The 21,059-nt window shown below is 35.2% G+C and overlaps 1 pseudogene; it reads right to left on the bottom strand.

Annotated features, from left to right (window-relative positions):
• Window positions 1-10,786: 10,786 nt before the first annotated feature.
• LOC100477419 lies at window positions 10,787-12,164 on the bottom strand (annotated as a pseudogene).
• Window positions 12,165-21,059: the final 8,895 nt, after the last annotated feature.

Here is a 21,059-nt window from a genome sequence, read left to right as displayed (position 1 = left end):
ATTTGTGTCCCAAGAAGTGCCCTCCAATATAATCTGTGGGCTATGGGAAACATTTTGTCATTAAGCCAAAACCAATAATGCAAATCTGATTCACTTTTACACTTTATTAACTAAGTGTAAATGTTTCTAATAATCTTTAATATTCTGTTTCTAAAGTGTGATACAACCTAAAACCATAAGAAGTTAGTTATTTAAGTTTCTGGGGTTGGAGGAAGGACATCTTATAAACTGCAAGTAGGAATGGAATTCACATGATGGGCAGTATGTTTTGGGAATCCATCACAGTATGAGTGTTTCCCGAGCCAGGGATCTTCCTACATTCTAGAACACTCTATTGCCAAAGGTATAATGGCCAGATACAGCATGCATGTGGTCGGGTAACCTAAGCTTGACCAGTTTGACCCCCCACCAAATTTTAATAAATCAGTGTAAAAATAAACAGAAACACCTTAAAATTTGTTCTTCTACTGGTAACAGTGATGTTTCAGTAAGTATGCCATACTTAGTGTCCAGTGGTGGACTCATAGAATCAAGTTGTTCCTGAGTTATGTTCTTGGAATTCATGAAATTCATGAATTCAGTTGCCTGCATACTCTTGATCCTTGCTAGTTTTCTTAGATGAATTTTCTAGCACTTTCTTGTTTCTATGAGCCACTCCATAGCTTTCCAAAAAATCCCATTTCAGTCAATTATTACTGACATCCAAGAAGTTTGTTATAGATAATGGCACCTAGATGGAAGGAATTTGAGCGCTTTAGTTATCTTGCATATTTGAAGCTAGAGGCAGCACAAATTTAATAATCAGAGTTTGGATAAAAGGATACGTAATACACAGTAGAGGAATAGCCAAATAATCATCTATATTTATTTGGAAATAATTTCCCAATAAAAATAAGTGGTTGGGGAGAGTTGCCAATTCCATACAACAGTATGACAGGCAAAAGGAGTATCAGAGTGAGATATCCACAGATACTGAACTTGGATAGCTAAAAAGCAAAAACAAAGACAAAAACAACAACAACAACAGTTCAGACAATTTAATAACCTGAGGCACCAAACGAATGCTTCATGCTTTCTATTTCCATCCAGAATTGATCTTTTATACTCTGATGTTGCAAGTAGAAGTAACTGAAAGCCTAATGTGAAATTTTATCTTCCAGGTCACTAAATTAAAATGTTACTTGTTTTGCAGGCTTGCTTGGGCTCTTTCATAAAATATGGGGCATTTATTGTTTTAAGTTTGGGATACCAAGAAATGAAAATAAGTTAGAGTTTAGGGTTTTTTTTTAAATATCTTTCAAAATCTCAAGAACAGTACTGAAATTAAAAAAAAAAGAAAAATAGGAAAAAATGTCACTGAAAGTTCTTACTAACTAAAGTGCCCCTTCCCCTTGCTGATGAGACTGATTTTTCTCTCTATTAAATAAATTGCAATGTCCTGAACATAGGGAATAACAGGGGAGATAAGGCCAATTCCCCTCTTGTTGGGGCATTATATTTACTCTACTTTATCTCTGCAACTGTATCTAGAATTAAGTTCAGACATACTGTTGGGAACAGAGGAGCAATTCTAAAATATGAAAGAATACATAAAAGTAGCTGGAAGATTTTTCTAATTCATGTATGTAAAATATATTGAACATATGTGTAGGGATAGATTTTGATGATGCTTGACTAAGAAGAGAAGAATAACATTTTGAATAAAGCTGAATTTATTAATGGAAGTACATTTATCAGAATTTCTGTATTAGTTTTGCTAAGTCAAGCAGTGGGGCATTGTAATTTTTGTGCACTTATTGGTTGAACATTGGATGAAGTGGCGAATAAAGTTGAGGTACCAGAATTCCCTATATTTTATACTGGGAAGTGACTCCAGTAAATTAGGGAAATAGAAATGATGTGTGGACTTTAAATATGTAACTCATCTATTGCCTCTCTCATCCTAGAGAACTCCATAAACAATTCCTCTACCAAAGTCTGAAAAAATATATTGGTGTGTAGGGAGTGCCCAAGATCATTCCCAGATTCAATGATTCACTATGAGGACTCATAGGATTCATGATGTAGTTGCACTCATGGCTATGATTTATTAGACAGAAGGGATACAAAACAAAATCAGCACAGGGATAATGTGCATGGGAGGAAATTCCAGAGGAAACCAACCTCAAACTTCCAAGAATCTTCTGTTGGTGGAGACCCATAGGGCATGTTTAATTCCTCTAGCAAGGAGTTATGACAGCATGTAAGAGATGCTGGCTATCAGGGAAGCTCATTAGAAATTCACTGCTCAATGTTTTTACTGGGACCTGGTCACATAGGCACCCTCTTCTTAGCAAGTCCCAACATTTCAGACTTCAGAAGTGAAGCAGGTGTTCAGCATAAACCACATTGTTTATACAAACCATCCAGGCATAGTGAGCCATTTTTATCAGTTCTAAGAATTGTGAAAACCCTTCTAAAATCCAAGTTCCTGGCATCTAACCAAGTTCTAACCCTATATGTAGGTCTTTCTAAGGAAGGCAATCTCAGGCCTGCTATGTTAACTCTTTGCAGCCCAATTAATGAGAGAACAGCATTTTTGAAAAATGCTTAAATGTCTCTGTTCTGTAGTCTTGCTTCTGGTGTAAAATTCTGTAATTGAAAAAGGACCTCTGATTTCAAATGAGGGTGAGAGGGTAGCAGGGTGCCAGATGGGAAGTGGAGGCGCTTAGTTTCTACTTGTTCAGAGGCCACATGCATATGGGTTTACTTCAGTACATAAAAGGATAAACGTGGTAAACAAAACAGTCTAACCCTAAAAGATCTTTCTTCGTTACAATTGTTCATGGTGTCCTTAGGTATAAAGGAGATAAACAGATAAGGTGCTGCTTAGAATTCATAATCAAGAAAGGCCAACAAAACATTTTTCAGTTGCAGTGTATCTGATTATTTAACCATCAAAATAACAAGGTACAAACTTTCAGTAGTTATCAATTCAAGGTACTTGTAAATAAAGGGAGACTGGGTTCACCTAAGGAAGCAAATTTAATCAATTTATAGATGTTATGATTGTCCCTCTTACTATGCCCTAAAATGATCTGCACCTTTTTATCCAAGTAACAGTTTACAGCATAAAGGAAAATATAGAGTTTATTTGGAGGAATTTTGGACAGTTGCTATGGTAGACTGCAACCTGCACATCTCCACTTACTCTCTTATTCATATATTTGAAATTCCATAGTAAAGCCCATATTCTTATAATCCTTGTAGCGATATGTGTGTTGTTTTAACTGAACTCTAATAAACTTGTTCTAAGATAATAATCATTCTTTTGGTACAAATTTGTCCCTGAAACATGCCAGGAAGTGTGGAAGAGGCTTATGATAGGTAAAGGAATGCAATTTTTAAACTAGTCAATCATACATTAGGCCCAGTGGAATCTGTCCGTTAAAATGTCTTCCATTTATGAGTAAATGGTAAGGATACATCTCAACTAACAACATCCTCATAGTTGTTTTTCTCCTGGAAACTCATAACTATAAGAAAAACCAAATGGAAGTTCCTGGGATAATTCTGTGTGTCAGTATTGAGTCAGAAGCGGCACTGCATTGTTGTGGGAATCACACATCATGAAACTAGCAAATTTCCGAAGTGCTAATTCTTATTACATTACCATTTAACTCTTCAGTTTGGCCGAGACAAAAGATAAATTTGTCCTTAAGAAATACAGAGCTTTATCATGAACTTAATTAGGTGGTTTTCCAATTGCAACTACTATCCCAAGTGTGCTTTCCTTACTAAAGCAAATCAATACTGCCCCTGGCATCTGGTATGCTGTTATTGATCCAGAGATAACATTTTCCCCCCTCTAAACCAGTAAACAGCAAACATGAAAAGCTTTCTGCTTTCACCAGGCAGGGACAGCAGCCCAGTAGGGTACTTCCAAATCTTAAGTCACCATCTAGTTTTTTTAAAAATCTTGAAAACAGGAAATAGAAGTTCTCTTTAGCAAAGAAAAGTTCTTATCTAAGAACGTGTGACAAAGTCAATGAAAATACAGAGATTTTCTTCCTTGCTAAACTTTCTACAAGTCCAGTGATTTGTGGTGTACTGGGGTATCCCCTTCAAAGCTATAGATAAATGCATCATAGAATCAGTCTCACTAAAAATGAGCTACAACACCTAGTGAGTCTAATAAAAATTGTGGTGTAATGGAGATTCGATGTATAGCACGCCAGCTATAGTTAATAATACTGTATTGCATATTTGAAAGTTGTTAGGAGTAAATCTTAAAAGTTCTCGTCACAAAAAATAATTGTGACTGTATGGTGAGGGATGTTAACTAGACACTCTTGGGTCATTTTACAATATATGCAAATATCAGATTTGTTATATACCTAAAACTAATATAATATTGCATTGTCTATTATACCTCTATAGAACAAATTAAAAATGAAAAAACATTGATTCAATTCAAATTACTTTTAAGTATGATACTCCAAATCATTTAGTTACTGAAAGGCTTTTCCATTTAAATCCTTTACCTAACAGTTAGGTTTCAGTTCGAGCAATTTGATATTCAGCTTTATGACTCAGTAGATTCACTGATGCTTACAATTCCTGTAGCAGAAGGGGGTGCTTTATTTCAACTATGGCAAAACCTAATAGGAGAATCACAATAAAGGCCCTAGTTTCTTTCTTCCTCTCTTTCTTGCTCCCTCCCCTCCTCACTCTCCCTCCCTCCATTCCATCCATCCACCCACCCATCCACCCATTAAAGTCATCCCCTCTTTAATAAGTAATGATTCTCCTTTTAGAAGGCCTTTTAGGGGCACCTGGGTGGCTCAGCAGATTAAGTGTCTCCCTTTGGCTCAGGTCATCATTCCAGGGTCCTGGGATCGAGTACCACATCAGGCTCCCTGCTCAGCAGAGAGCCTTTCTCCGTTGTCCCTCTCCCTCTGCTGCTCCCTCTGCTAGTGCTCCCTTTACTGTCTCTCTCTCTCTATGTCAAATAAATGAATAAAATCTTAAAAAAAAAAACCCCTTTTATCTGCTACTAAGCCCTTATAAAGTTTGAACACCTGACCATGGGACAAGTGAACATGCCTCCTACCAAGCTGTCCATGATCAGCTAGGTGATATCTGTCCATTTAGCCTTAAGGCAGTTGTGCCCTGCAGCACTCTTTTTGTCAAGTGAATGTACTTTTTATGACACTAAACCCAAGGATGTTATGAAAGCTTAAATTAGTTGCAGGTAAAAAACTTATTATCCCCAACACTTTGGTTTCACTTCTCCTCTGTCCTTAACTCACACTTAAGGATTCATGTGGATGACTCATAAATAATTGAATGAGTTGGAAAATATGAGCCTGATTTATAAATGACTTTATTGATTGTAACAGCCCAAAGTTCACTGCAATGCTATTAGAACCTCATTCAGAAGTGTCCTAAACGTATACAGGGAAGTTCTTTCATTGTGGGGAAAAAAAACACGTTAATCAGGGAATAGCATTTCCTCTGCCTGGAAGATGAGATGGCTTGAAATAAGAACTTCAGGGATTCATGGGCAGTGAGCAGTGTTTTTGGGCTGATGATCAGAGATTTGGGAGGAACAAAGTTGGAGAGTTAGTGATTAGGTGGTTTCAAGAAGAAGTAAATGGCTGGGACTCTCAAAAGTTGTAAAATATGTGTTTTATATACATATTCATTAAATGTCCCACTCTGAAGGTGGTTCTTAATGTTAGATGGAAAGAACATCTACTTGTATAAGTATCAGTGATCTCTGGGTAGGTTAAAATCAGACACTGCTACATATAACAGGAAAAATAAAAGACCAGCAATTAAAAAAATTAAAATTGTATTTCTCTAATAGAAAACACCTTGAGCTGTGTAGTACATGACTGTTATGTGAGCTTCATTTTCATGAGTGAACTGTTTTTTTTCTATTTTCTGCCTCATTATCTTATTAATGTTCTTTTCCACTTTCACATTCAGCTTATGACAAAGCATTGCTACTAGAGCTTTAAGCATCAGTTTTGCATGCCAAGGGACAGGAATGTGGGAAAGCTACAGTACAAAAGGACCCAAATATCAGCTAAGCCATGTTTTAGAAATCTTTCATAGTACTTTTATTTTTATCTCCCTGATCAGAACTTAGCCATGTGCTTTCCCCTGGATGAGGGGCAAAGAAATTCTTTTGGTTAGTTTTTTGCTGCTCTAGATAAAATTTGGGTTCCATTATTAAGGATGAAAAGGCAAAGGTATAGTCAGTGGAAAATAGCAGTCCTGTGACAACCTGTTTAATATGCCGTCCCTTGGCTTAATCAATGCCTTGATTTGGGAAAAAAAAAGCTGTTTTGGCATAGAATCAACAACATGGATACACCCACTGTAAAGGCTTGCTTATCCTCCACCTTACCTATGTCTCACAGAGGTTTGCAAGAATAAGGTGATTAAGGTTATATCAGTATTAAGGTTTATGCTCTTATTCATCTGTTCATATATGGTTTATTTCATTCTTAGCCAAAGTACTCAGGTCTGGGAACCATGAATATAACATAATATTCTCAGATCCTTTGCTCTAACCCTGTGCATTTTGGATGAATGATATGGCTAAGATCATCCTTCAGGTTCCTGAAAATAGAAAAATGAACTCCTCAGATAAATGGCACAGTTCATTGGCAGGGGTGGCCATCACAGTTTGCATAAAAATTGACATCTTGATTTATTTTGTTTTATCAACATTTCTGCATAGGTACATTTGTCTGACAAACACTGTTCAGCTCTGGATCTACTGAAAACAGTCACTTCCTCTAAAAGTAAGACTGAGGACCAGATTTAGGCTGTGCTAGTTTAACATGATAATGCTTTCCTGGACACTTTTTAGACAGTCAGTCTTTGTCTTATCAAAATGTGTTTTTTTTTTCTTTTCTTTTTTTTCTAAGATTTTATTTATTTGAGAGAACGAGCGAGCATGAGTGAGGTGAAGGGGAGGGGGAGTAAAAGGGAGAGAATCTCAAGCCGACTCTGTGCTGAGCATGGAGCCTGTGGTGGCTGGATCTCACGACTCTGAGATCATGACCTGAGCTGAAATCAAGAGTCAGATGCTTAAATGACTCATCCACCAAGGCACCCCTCAAAATGTTTGTTTTCAAACTTTAAGGTTAGGAAGGTTAAAATCATCTAGCATTTTCTTTTTCTGAGATCATTATGGTCTAAAATACCGTGGAACTCAGTATATCTCTAGGCCAGCATTTCTCATATCTTTGATCTCAGGATACTTATAAATTATTGAGGAACACATGAGTTTTTGTATGTATGGGTTACTTCTATCAATATTTACCATATTAGAAGTTAAATCTGATAAATATTTAAAATACAATAATATACAAATAAACATTCCATTAGTTTCCATAGTGATAATATCACATATCATGTAACCTTTGGAAGTCCCTTTTGTACATGTATGAGAGAAAAAGAACAGAAAAGGCAAACCCTGCCTTAGTATTATTATGAAAATAGTTTTAATTTCTTGAACTCCCTGGTCTTAAAGACTCATAAGAATCTATAGATCACATTTTGAGAAATGTTATTGTAGGGATTTGTAAATACAAGTCCACATGTTCCAAGATTTTACAATAGCTCAAATATTTTATTTAGGCATTGACACACATCTGAGTACACTTGCTATGTCTCAATTTTGTAATAAGTGCTTTTGTATAACATTTACTCTTACTTTATGGATAAAGAAATTGAAGCTCAGAGAGGCAGTTTGTCTAGAGCGATGGTATTGGTGGATTTCAGTCTTCCTAAATTCCTTCTAACAGAGGTGTTGGTATTTTCACTATATCATCCTTTAACATTCCAGAAGGAATAGAGGACAGCTACAATTATAGTTCAATAATGTGTACTGGATATAGTTTTCAAGGAATTAATATTAAATTTGAAAATATTATATATTAGAATGTAGATTATTTTTGTTACCAACTAACTGTACCATCATGGGATTTTTTCTATTTGTCATTGAGAATTTCGACTAATGCCCTAAAAATTCCAGTGGCAAATTTTTGAATTTGGTTGTGTAGAATGATCTTCCATGAATGATAGAATGAAATGAGCTTTCCAGTTTTGATTTTTCATTTTCTTATTTTATAATGAAATATGAGTTTTATTTTCTTGAAAAGGATCATCTTTGGTAAAAAGAAGAGGAAAACTATTTTGTCCTTTATATTTTTTTGTAGAGTTAGAGTAACGTAATCACAAAGCGTTTCCATTAGGAAAGAAAATTTCATGCAATTGCCATTTAGATAAAAAGTTTCTACTTTCTTTGGAATTTTGAAGTGGCTGTGACCCTCCAAGAAAGTGGGAACATTATTGGCACCTGATATTTCCACTGTTAGGGATCAAACCACTAAAAAGAGCTTAGATTTTTTCACACTGTATTCTCACAGTGTGGGGGCCTTCTTGCTAAAAAAGTAACTTTAATTGCCTTTCTGTTAGTCCAATAAATAAATTCACATTGGAAATATCTTGAACTTAATCAGAACTGGTTATTAGACAGGCGTCTGGGTGGCTCAGTCGGTTAAGTGTCTGACTTAGGCTCAGGTCATCATTTCAGGGTCCTGGGCTGGAGCCGGCATCAGGCTCCCTCCTCAGCAGGGAGTCTGCTTCTCCCTCCTCCTCTGCCCCTTCCTACCCCCACCCCTGCTACAGCTATCTCTTTTCCTATCTCTTTCAAATAAATAAATAAAATCTTTAAAAAAAGAACTATAGTTAGAATTCCAGCTCTAATGCTTAATGGCTAGGTTATCTGGATTGCATTAGTCCTTGTAAAACTCAAGTCAGTTCAGTGAACACCGGCTGGAATGTTCTGTACATTATCATGACATTATTGTGAGCACTGGAGATAGAGACATGAGCTGAGACAGTCTCTTTCTTTGTTGTTATTTTGGTTTCAGTATTGTTGCTGTGGGTTCAAAGAAAGGACATACTTAGCCTTGTACCATAACTGTCTCATATTTTTAATCATCTGTAATAGTTAATTACATTTTCCTTTAGGGGCTAACACATTTTTCAGTGGCTGATACATTGTTTTTCAACATGTCAGTTAAGAAACTATATATGATTACCTCTAAAGTTCACTTTAACTTTACAATTTCATTTATCTTGAAAATTATTGTATGAGAATTCAAGAAAAAAAAGGGCACTTTGTGCATATATCATACCAGTGTCATTCTGTACATCAACTTATTAGCAAACTTTTAAATGTGCAGAAAGCATGATTGACTCATTTCGGGTAAACCAATTAGAAAGATTTGCCTTTTTGTAATTTGTTCTGGGATAATTGTAAACATCCCTTACAAGTTATCTTTAATTTCTATTTTATTACTTCCGTGGTAAGATGTGTTTTAATCCTAGGATGACATAATGGTTTTAGAAAAAAAAATCTGCTTTATTGTTTCATACGATTTTCATAGAATGATAATAATGATTCCAGTGTAGGAAATATAATAACTCAGAGACCCTAGGTAAAAAATTATATATCCTAGTTATGTATCTACAAACACTTATATCAATCCATCACCTATTTATCTGTTAATTTATATATCTAGAGAAAATCCACACACTCATATTTACATGTTCTGCTATTACCGTTTTCAACCTGGGGACCATGTCTGCTTGTTTACCGATGTACATCCTGTCCTTAGAACTAACACATAGTAAGCATTCAATATATATTTGTTGAAAAAAATGGATAGTTGTATTAATAAATGAATGTAGTTAGGAGAAAAAGAGTGTTAGGGAGAGTTCAGAAAAGAAAAAAAATTGCTGGGGATTTTTTTTAGAATAGGTGTTACTTGAGCTGGTTCTTAAAGAAGGAATGGTAATGCATACATTAGGAAAAGATGAAAAAGAAATTGTTCTGGGTAGAGGAAACAGAGCAAGCAGACATAAAATAGAACACCTGTATTTTGGGGGATAGCATGGAGTCTAGTTGGGAAAGAACAGAGAAAACACAAAAGAGTGACAGATATGTTCATAAAATTATGATTGGGACATATATTAGCTTAATATTAGCTTATTTTTGGATGTTTTCGCACAGTGAGATTTTTTCCATAAGTGATAAAAATTAATCATTAGCTGAAGACTAATATGAAGTTTAGTATTCTTTTCTCATTAAACTTGTTTTAATGGGTCTCAAAATTCTGTGACAGATTTTTGGTCAAGTTGTTTCCATTAAAAAGTACTAAAATCAGTATTTTTGGAAAAAATTTGACCAAAATGATTTCACTCGTATGTGGAATTTAAGAAATGAAACAGAATAACATAGAAAAAAAAAGAGAGGCAAACCATAAAACAGACTCTTAACTATAGAGAACAAACTGAGGGTTGCTGGAGGGGAGGTGGGCTGGTGATGGGTTAAACGGGTGATGGGTATTAAGAAGGGTACTTGTGATGAGCACTGGGTGTTGTACGAAAGTGATGAATAAGTAAGTTCTATTTCTAAAAACTAATATTACAATATATGTTAAGTAACTGTAATTTAAATAAAAACTTGAAACTACACAAAATACTGATTATAGAAATTAATAACTTAAAATTGCCACATATGCAAAAAATAAAACAAAACAAAAAACAATGGTCCATCCACAGAATATTCTCCTTTCCTTCTGAATGTTTTATGATGCATTGTTATCATTAATCAGTCTTTTACTATTAAACTTAAATGGCCAATTGACACAAACAGTTCTGACATTGTTCTTCCACCACTGATTAAGACTGGGGTGGCAGGCATTGGAGATAATATTCATTTAGACTTCTGTGCGTTCTGGGAAGACTTGGTGGTCTTGCCAGCTCCAGCTGCCTTCTTATCCACTACTTTGGTGACACCCAGAGCAACCATCTGCCTCGTGAGACTAAAAGCAAAACAGCCTGGAGGAGGATAGTCAGAGAAGCTCTCAACACACATAGGCTTGACAAGAACCATATCAATGATGGCAGCATCACCAGATTTCAAGAACTTGAGGCCATTCCAACTTTTTTCCAGAATGATGAACAGTCTCCTCCTTCAGCTAAGCAAACTTGCAAGCACTGTGAGATGTGATGGTACAGTACAGGTGCATATCCAGAACTGATTTGGCCTGGATGGTTCAGGATAATCACTTGAGCTGTGAAGCCAGGTGTTTTCATTGGTGGGCCATTTTTGCTGTCACCAGTCATATTACCATGATGAACATCTTTGACAGATATGTTCTTGACATTGAGGACCACATTGTCCCCAGGAAGGGCCTCACTCCAAGCTTCATGGTGCATTTCAACAGACTTTGCTTCAGTTGTAACATTGGAGCAAAGGTGATCACGATGCTGGGTTTAAGAACACTCGTCTCCACTTGGCCCACAGGGACAGTACCCATGCCACCACTTTTGTAGATGTCCTGAGGGGGCAGAAGCAATGGCTTGTCAGCTGGGTGAGTTGGTGGCAGAATGCAATCCAGAGCTTCAAGCAGTATGGTTCTACTGGCACTGCCATCCTTATGGGTGACTTTCCATCCTTTGAACCAAGACATGTTAGCACTTGGCTCCAGCATGTTGTCACAATTCCAACCGAAATTGGCACAAATGCTACTGTGTCAGGGTTACAGCCAATTTTCTTAGTGTAAGTATTGACTTCCTTAATGATTTCCTTGTATCTCTTCTGGCTGTAGGACAACTCAGTGGAATCCATTTTGTTAACACCAACAATTAGTTGTTTCACACCCAGTGTGTAAGCCAGAAGAGCATGCTCATGGGTCTGACCATTCTTGGAGATACCTGCTTTAAATTCATCAACACCAGCAGCAACAATCAGGGCAGCACAGTCAGCCTGAGATGTGCCTATAATCATGTTTTTGATAAAGTGTCTGTGTCCTGGGACATCAGTGATGGTCACATAATAGTTGATAGTCTCAGTTTCCACAGGAGGAAATCAATGGTGATACCATGTTCATGTTTAGCTTTCAGTTTATTCAAGATCCAGGAATAAGTGAAGGAACCCTTTCCTATTTCAGCAGCCTCCTTCTCAAATTTTTTGATAGTTCTTTTGTCAATACCACCACATTTGTAGATAAGATGACCAGTAGTGATAGACTTGCAAGAATCTAGGTGTCCAATGTGACAATGTTGATATGAGTCTTTCCTTTCCCATTTTAGTTTAGGTTTAGTGGTGATTTTCACGACACCTATGTTCAGGTGGCAAACCCATTGTGAAAAAGTGAAGTTCAATATTCTGATAGAGAACACATAACTGGTTTTTAGTTTCTTCATTTAAAGAGCAAAAGGATCACTCTGGCTATGGTCATTTCAGCCTTAATCTAGTATTAGTATATAATTACCGTTGAACCCAAAATCGTATGATCTAAAATGATAAAATCATTCTTTTGCAAAATTTAAATGGCTACTTGTATCTACTAAATGGTTTCCTGCAATATTTTTTTACGGTCATTAGTATATGACACAGCTTATTTGTAAGTTATTAAGTAATATTTCTATAGATAATTTAATTTTGTCTTTACTCATCTAAGAAGTTTCCTCAGATCTATGGGAAAATTATGAAAAATAATTTTCTGGCCCATATTTATTAATAGATATATTAGGGCATATCTACTTTAAATCCTTTGTAGAAAAAGGCGGATCATAAATGAAAGCATAACAGGGCACTTAGGTGACTCAGTCGGTTAAGTGTCTGACTCTTGGTTTTGGCTCAGGTCATGATCTCAGGGCCCTGAGATCAAGCCCCTTTGGGCTTGGTGCTCAGTACAGAGTCTATTTGTCCCTCTCCCTCTGTCCCTCTGTTCTTCCCCCTGCCCTCTCTCTGTCCTTCTTTTCTCTCTCAAATAAATAAATAAAATCTTTTAAAAAATTAAATGAAAGTATAGCACACAATTTTTCTATAATAATAAATTATTCTGAAGACCATATGTAGCTTATCTAATGATGTTAACAGCTTAAAACTGCTTTAATATTTGAAAAAAATTTATATTTTAATAGTGTTAACTTTTTCCTGACTGAAACATATATCCTCATTGATAGCTGCGTGACTAAACAGCACAGTGTTTGTATCAGATTCCACATAATTTTTAGAAGCAATTTTGTTATTGTTTTCTTTTTTCTTTTTTATTTTTTTTTAAAGAATTTATTTCTTTATTTGACAGAGAGAGAGACAGCCAGCAAGAGAAGGAACACAAGCAGGGGGAGTGGGACAGGAAGAGGCAGGCTCCCAGCAGAGGAGCCGATGTGGGGCTTGATCTCAGATTGCAGGGATCACGCCCTGAGCCGAAGGCTGATGCCCAATGACTGAGCCAACCAGATGCCCCTGTTATTCTGATTTATAATCAAGATTGAAGACAGCTTCAAAATTCAACACCTTATTTTACAAAAATTCAGTGACAACTTAGGGTCTTTTCTTAACTTCATGTCAATTCTAACCTAGAGTAAAATCAAGCTCTTGGATACTCTACTCAGCTTCAAAGTTAACATCATGTGCAGTCATGGTACTAGTCTTAAAATTAAGATAATTGGGACAATACTACTAACACTGGTAAAATACTATTAACCAAAATGCAAAATTAATTTTGATTTCTCTTTCTTTCTTTCTTTCTTTCTTTCTTTCTTTCTTTCTTTCTTTCTTCTTTCTTTTCTTTCCTTCTTTCTTTCTTTCTTTCTTTCTTTCTTTCTTTCTTTCTTTCTTTCTTTCTTTCTTTCTTTCTCTTTCTTCTTTTTTTTTCATCTAGACTCTAATCCAGAAGCCTGCATTGCATTTTGTTGTCCTGTGTTTTTGGTTGCCTCTGGTTTGTGACAGTTTCTGAGTCTTTAATTGTCTCTTATGACATTGACATTTCTGAAGAGCATTTGACATTTTTGAAAGTATTTTGTAGAATGTCATTCAATTTGGGTCTGATGTCTGATATTTTCTCATGACTATGTTGAAATTTTGAATTTTGGGAAAAAATAGAAGAGATGGGCCCTGCTGATATGAATGGATCACTTCAGCAGTTACCTGTCATTCTGGCTTATTATGCTGATATTAATCTTGATCCTTTGGTTAAGGTGGTGTCTATCTGGTTTCTCCACTGTAGAGTTACAATTTTCCCTCGGGTAATTAAGCAATACCTGAGGGAAAATACTTTAAATTATACAAAGTTCTACTTCTCTTTAATTTTGCCTAATTTTGGTCTACAATAATTATTACTGTGGGTTTCTAATCTTCCTCACTTAGTTACATTTATTAATGGAATTTTTCTGTAATTAAGAGATATCTTTTCTTCATTTCCTGTGGACTCATGCATATGTGTTTTAATCCTTGGGTTATAATGCACAATTATCATTGTTTCTCAAATTGTGCTAGCTTTAGCTACTGGGAGCTCTTTCACATTGGCTTCTGTGTTCCTTTGACATGCCATCATTGTCATCATCTTCTTCCTTTACCAGTTCTTTATCTCTTGGCATGTTAAGATATTCCTGTTTATGAAACATGAGAGACTATGGACTATGAGAAACAAACTGAAGACTTCAGAGGGGAGGGGGTGGGGGAAGGGGATAGACCGGTGATGGGTAGTAAGGAGGGCACGTATTGCATGGTGCACTGGGTGTTATACGCAACTAATGAAGCATCAAACTTTACATCGGAATCTGGGGATGTACTGTATGGTGATTAACATAATATAATAAAATAAAAAAAAAGATATTCCTGTTTATGTTATATTTTTCTTTGCTTTGGAATCAACTACTTTCCAAGGCTCCCTGGTCTCTTTTCCTGGGGCTGGTATTTAGAAACTAAGATCTGTGCACTAGTTCACTAGTTTTACTAGGTGCTACTTCGGTATGCAAGCTCTAGGTCCTCTCATTGGATAGAGACAGGAAATGTTTCACACTTCTGTATTTCTTTTATATACACACCTATTTTTAAAAACTGTGAAATCATACCAAACTCAAAATAACTAATAACTCCAAATACTTGATAACCCCAAATTGAATCCTACATTTCAGGATTTATCATATCATTCTGTCTTTGTTTATTTCTAACTTTTTCCATCAGTAAGAAACCTGGCTTTCAATTTCTACAATATATATATTTATTTGTTATACATTTAATGTACAGTTGACCCTTGAACAATGCAGGGGTTAGGGCTACTGACCCCCCACTCAGTCAAAAATCTGTGTGTAACTTTTGACCACCCCCTTCCCCAGAACTTAACTGCTAAGAGCCTATTGTTGAACAGCTTCCTAATAACAAACAGTCGATCAACACATATTTTGTATGTTCTTACAATAAAGTACACTAGAGAAAAATATTATTAAGAAATTCATAAGGAAAATATATTTACAGTCCTGTACTTTATTGAAAAAAATCTGTGTATAAGTGGACCCATACAGGGGTGCCTGGGTGGCACAGTCGTTAAGCGTCTGCCTTCAGCTCAGGGTGTGATCCCGGTGCTCTGGGATCGAGCCCCACATCAGGCTTCTCTGCTATGAGCCTGCTTCTTCCTCTCCCACTTCCCCTGCTTGTGTTCTCTCTCTCACTGGCTGTCTCTCTCTGTCAAATAAATTAATAAAATCTTTAAAAAAAAAGTGGACCCATACAATTCAAACCAGTGTTGTTCAAAGGTCAACTGTGTATCTCTGTATATTCATTTTGTTCAGTTATGGCAGAAACGAGGACAATAATTGATAGCTGGTAGCTGTATACCAAATGTCAACAGTAACAAGTGCTAAGTACATTGGGATTCTATGTTAAACTGGTGGGTTCCATTAAAAGATTATTTGACTTCTTGACTTTTTTAGCTGTTACTTAGCTTAGTAATTAAACAGAGCCTAATTCCTTTGAGAGGATTTTTCAAAGTGCAATAAAAATGGAAACATGTGTCATTTGTAACCAAATTCCAATATTGAATATTAGTATAAGTATACCTCTAATTTGAAAGCATGCTTTGCCTATTCACCAGGCAAAATTTAATATTAATGTTGATAATAATAATAGCAATAAAAACCTAAATTTGTATAATACCTCACAATTTCTCAAAGCACTTTAACATATCCAGTCAGTATGTTTCAATGGAAAGAGACAGAATAGTTGTGTTAAAAAAACACCAGGTTCCAACATTGGCCAAACCCCGAGCTGATATTCACGAAGTAAGCACCAGTGTGGCACAGGGATTGACATCTACTCTGATCATTTTGTATCTGTATTAGGTAGGGTTCTATCAGAAAAGCAGAACCGCAAGAATGTGGACCTCCAAACGCAAGCTAGAGTCCATGACTATGAATAGAAACTCATGTCAGTTCTCATTGCCTCTGACCTTGATGGTATGGGTGTCTTGTAGGAAGGACCTTCTTTATGGAGCTAAACCCATAGACCTGCCCTGGAGTCAGAGAAGAGGAGAATCCAGAGGAAGTCTCTGCAGTTACCTCCTGCCAAAAGGATGAGCCAGCAGGGACGTGACAATGTGTGTGTGCTACTAAATAGCTACTGCTTCACTTCTGCCTTCCATAGAAACCTCCCAAAGATGCAAACATATAAGAAGAGGTATTTTGAGAAATGCAGTTCAGTCTAGTCAAGCTAAGGCTTTACAAAGCCTCCACACAGTACCTATTTGTCTTTTAACAACGTTTAAGATTTTTTTTTAGTTTATACAAAATTTAGAGCTCATAAAATAAGAATGCCATTATGAGCATTAAATTTATGAAATATGCAAAGCATATACTTAAGTATGTCAGTAATTGTTTTAGTAATAATCTTTTCCTTGTGTCTGTAGTTGACATCAGTCATTTCACTCACTGCCTTTTGTAAGAGTCAAGAAGATTATAGCAATTAAAAGCTTTTAATTACTACCAAAAATAAATGTATACAATGAGTGTATTTTAAAGATGAAGTCAAGAAAGAGCTCTATGGAAATTATTAAGAATGAGAAAGAGAAAAGTTGATACTTCAGTTTTGCATACTAAAACACAAATTCTTTGTGTATATATAGGTATATATTTACAAATATTTAATTCTTAATTTTAGGTTCTGTGCTTTATGAGATTAAAGATTAAAATATGTAATATCTATCCTGAATACTAGTTGGAAACCAGATAATATCCTCCATTTCTTCCTTCCTTCTCTTCCTTTCTCCATCCCACAGAACTTGATATTACTTCTGGATGTGAATGGATATAGTAAATGAAGTTACTAACTAGTTCAGTTGCTTCAGTTTTGCACCAGAGTTATTCTGAATTAAGATAATGCTAAAGAATAATAAATATATGCACTTTTGCTTTGCATATGCACCTTTTATTTAACTGGTATTTTTATTTAAAATGCAAAATTATCAGTCATCTCTGTTTCTCTTATTATCATTTAAATATCTATGTCTGTTTCTGTGGTTTATGATCTTTAGATAATATCAAAATCACCCTACAACATTAACCTTTTATACTGAAATATTGAGCATTATCTGGTTATGTTGTAGTATCCTTGTTTGTTCATTAAATTATTGGGTCAAAAGCTAATGTTCTCATGTGCAAAGCTCATATAAATAGATAAGAATACTACTTTGGCAATGTCAGAAAAAAGAACTTCAATAGAAAATTCACAGGGGATTTTAAAATATTAAAAATGGAAAAATATTTCAACCTCATTTATAATAACTTGAACCATATCAAATTGCCACTCTTGTATATCAAAATCAGTCTATATTGATAATTTAATATGCTTTATCCTAATAATTTAAGATGTTACAATGAAATGGAGAGAAATTTTATTTGATTTTTAAATTACCAAATATAAAAAGTAACATAACTAATCCTGAAAAGGACAGGGAGTAGTATTGCATTGCATAGTGAACACTAACAATACTACTTTTCTGAAAGGAAATTTGTTACCTTGTACCAACAAATTAAAAATAATTATGTAGTCAGCGAACAAGACAGAATATGGCATGTATAGGGAGATAGCCTGGATTCACATATTTAGTCGGCCATTTATTTTCTATTTATCTTATATAGGTTTCTTACCTCTGTGTGTTTATGTTTTCTGATCTGTAAAGAAGAAATAATTGTGAGAATTAAATATGGGTGAATATGAAAAAAGCACAGTGCCTCACATATAAGTGATTTATCGTTGGCAACATTCTAAATGAGCAACAGTAAAAGATATTTAAATCTGAGTTCTTACACTAAAGGAAGTAATAAACAGCCCTCTGTACTTAGATCATAACATATTTCTAAAAAAAACAGAATAATCCTTTATATAAAGCACAGTTAAAGCATACTATAATATTGCATATGTAATATGATTTCAGTATGGAAATTTTATTCTAAAGATTAATAGTGATTTAAAAAGACTCAAAAGTTTCAATTTGATTCACACCACTTTGAAACGCTACAAAAATATTCATACACCAAAATTCTTTAGATACACTAAAAAGATAAATATAAAAAAATGAAGTCATCACTAGGAAAAACTCTAGTAAATATTTCTATTATACTGATGTATTAGTCTGGATTCCCCAGAAAAGCAGAATAAATAGGAGCCAATATGTCCTGTTATATGTGTAGAACTATTATAGGAATTGACTTACATGATTATGGAGACCAAAAAATTCCCAAGATCTGAAGTTAGCAAGCTGGAGAATCAGGAAATCCAATCATAGAGTTACCAGTCTGGGTCTGAAGGCCTGAGAACCAGGAAAACTGATGGTATAAGACTTAGTCCAGGTTATTATTAGAGACTAAAATCCTGCAAGAGAAAGGGAAAAGCTGTGCTCTTGGTATATAGTGTACATTTTTTCCCATAAGAATAGCATGGGCTAAAATATTTTTAAAATCTTAGATCTCTGGATCTTATTAATTAGTGTATATATTTCACTTAAGAAAATACCTAACAGTGTTTATCTAGTGTTAGATTTTGCAGGAAACAAGCCACGATTTACAGGAAAGTATGACCCAAAAATCTCTTGAATTTAGATTATCTGGCATTTCAATTTGTTTTTTACCCTGTTCTCAAGGTAACCATGTTTATTAGTTCTTGCTCATAAATCAGATTCATAAGGCAGTCTGTTATTCTTATTACATAGTGGGTGAGGCTTTTCTACCATTTTTCTTCTTACATTATTTCAATAAAGAAGTACACACTGAAATAATTTATTAACAAACACCTCACATTATGCAGGGTTAGTTTATCATATGAACAAGTTTAACATTATTAACATAATTCCTTATTTTTTAGCTAAAATGAGTGCCTAGTATTAATGAATTAATATAATGTCTCTTAGGGCCATTAGGGGTCCTATAACAGCCCTATAATATTAGAGACTGGGTGGCTTATACGCAGCAGAAATTTATTTTTACCATTCAGGAGGTGGGAGGTCCAAGATCAGGATGCCAGCACCGTCAGGTTCTAGGGAGGACTTTCTTCCAGATTGCAGATTGCTGATTTCTTTTTGTATCCTCACATGGTGGGGTTGGTGAGAGAGGTCTCTCAGATCTCTTTTATAAGGCCACTTGCTCATTTATGAGGTTTTCACTCTCATGACTTAATCACCTCCTGAAGGTTCCATACTCTAATACCATCGTCATGGGGATTAGGATTTCAACATATAAATTTTGGAGGAATACAGGTATTCAGTATAGCAACAAGTATGTTGATGTGTTCTTGCATGATTATCTAAATAAATTGTTCTTGAACATACAGCCATGCATATAGGTAGCCACAAAATAATTTATTTTGGTATGCAGGTTTGAAAAGTTAAAAAAACTGATTTTTTTATAGATACATTATTGAACATTTAAAACAATTTTCATTTAAAATAATGAAATCATTGGCTTACTACTGAGGCTAAACCTACCTTAGAGAATATACCTTGTGAATATTTAATTCATGGTAAAGTCTCTAATTTGTGGTAAAAAATGTATATTAAAAATATAATTTTAGAGGTGTCAGTTTATATTGCAACTCAGAATACACTAATCTGTATAAACCAATAGTATATGAATGAATTTAGTGGGGTTATTTAACCAGTCTTGAAAGTCAGTTTAGAGTATTATGGAACTAGATGCTATGTGGAAGAACATAGCAGGGAGTTATCTTTGCTTTTTCATCATTTCCACATTGTCACATGCATTTAAATATATAGAATGCATAAAACACTTTGACTAAATATACAGTAGTAGTTCTTCAAATAAAATAATTGCACAGAATTTGGACCTCACTTGGCTCCAACTGATACCAGAAGTACCTGATTGATCATTGTGGTAGAACTGACTGTCCACCAGAAATCTGTGCGTAGTGTTATTACTGAATGGCTACCCGTGTTCTGTCTCTTCTGTACTTAGAAATATTCATGTGACTGAGTTATATTGATTGGAATCTAAACAGTAGTAATGTGTGTCAATTTCAGTCCTGGAAGAGTAAAATTCCTTATCATTCTCCCATGGTCTTTTTCTTTCTGGCCAACATCGATGTGCATTCCAAGGTTAATCTTGAAATCTGTGCATTGAAGATGGCAGAGTCTGTCAACCTAGATGACTGAATGAAAGCATGGATGTAGGTAGTCCAAAACTTGGTTATTTTCTCAGTAAGGTTTTGTTAGAAGAAATGATTTTGTGTGATTGTACATGTATGGGATGTTAAGCCATTGAAATTCAGTGACTACACAGATTCTGCTTGTATTTTGCAGGTGTCAATTAGACGATATTTATTGCTGGTTAACTGTTTCAAATGTTGAAAGGACTACACAAAAAATCTGTGCATTATAACTACTTCTAATGGTGTGTGTGTGTGTGTGTGCACGTGTGCATGCAGTTGTACACTTGCAGTTATTTTGAATCCCACCAAATCTGACTGAAAATGTTCTAAACCCTGGATAAATCTGTTATAGGAGCAAACCCCAGAGCTTTAGGGAGAGTCAGGCTATGTGACCTTGTAGCCAGATAATTAAGCAGATGACTACCTAGAATTTTAATTGTTGTGTTATAATATACTATATTATACTGTAATAAGCTCTGGAGATACAAATAAAGACTCATCTCTATTCTGCACATGGGAAAAATGAATACTATGTGGG

This window comes from Ailuropoda melanoleuca, chromosome 7, assembly GCF_002007445.2.
Source record: "Ailuropoda melanoleuca isolate Jingjing chromosome 7, ASM200744v2, whole genome shotgun sequence".
Lineage (NCBI taxonomy): Eukaryota > Metazoa > Chordata > Mammalia > Carnivora > Ursidae > Ailuropoda > Ailuropoda melanoleuca.
The sequence above is the reverse complement of the archived record's forward strand: the minus strand, read 5'-3'. Positions and strand labels throughout refer to the sequence as shown.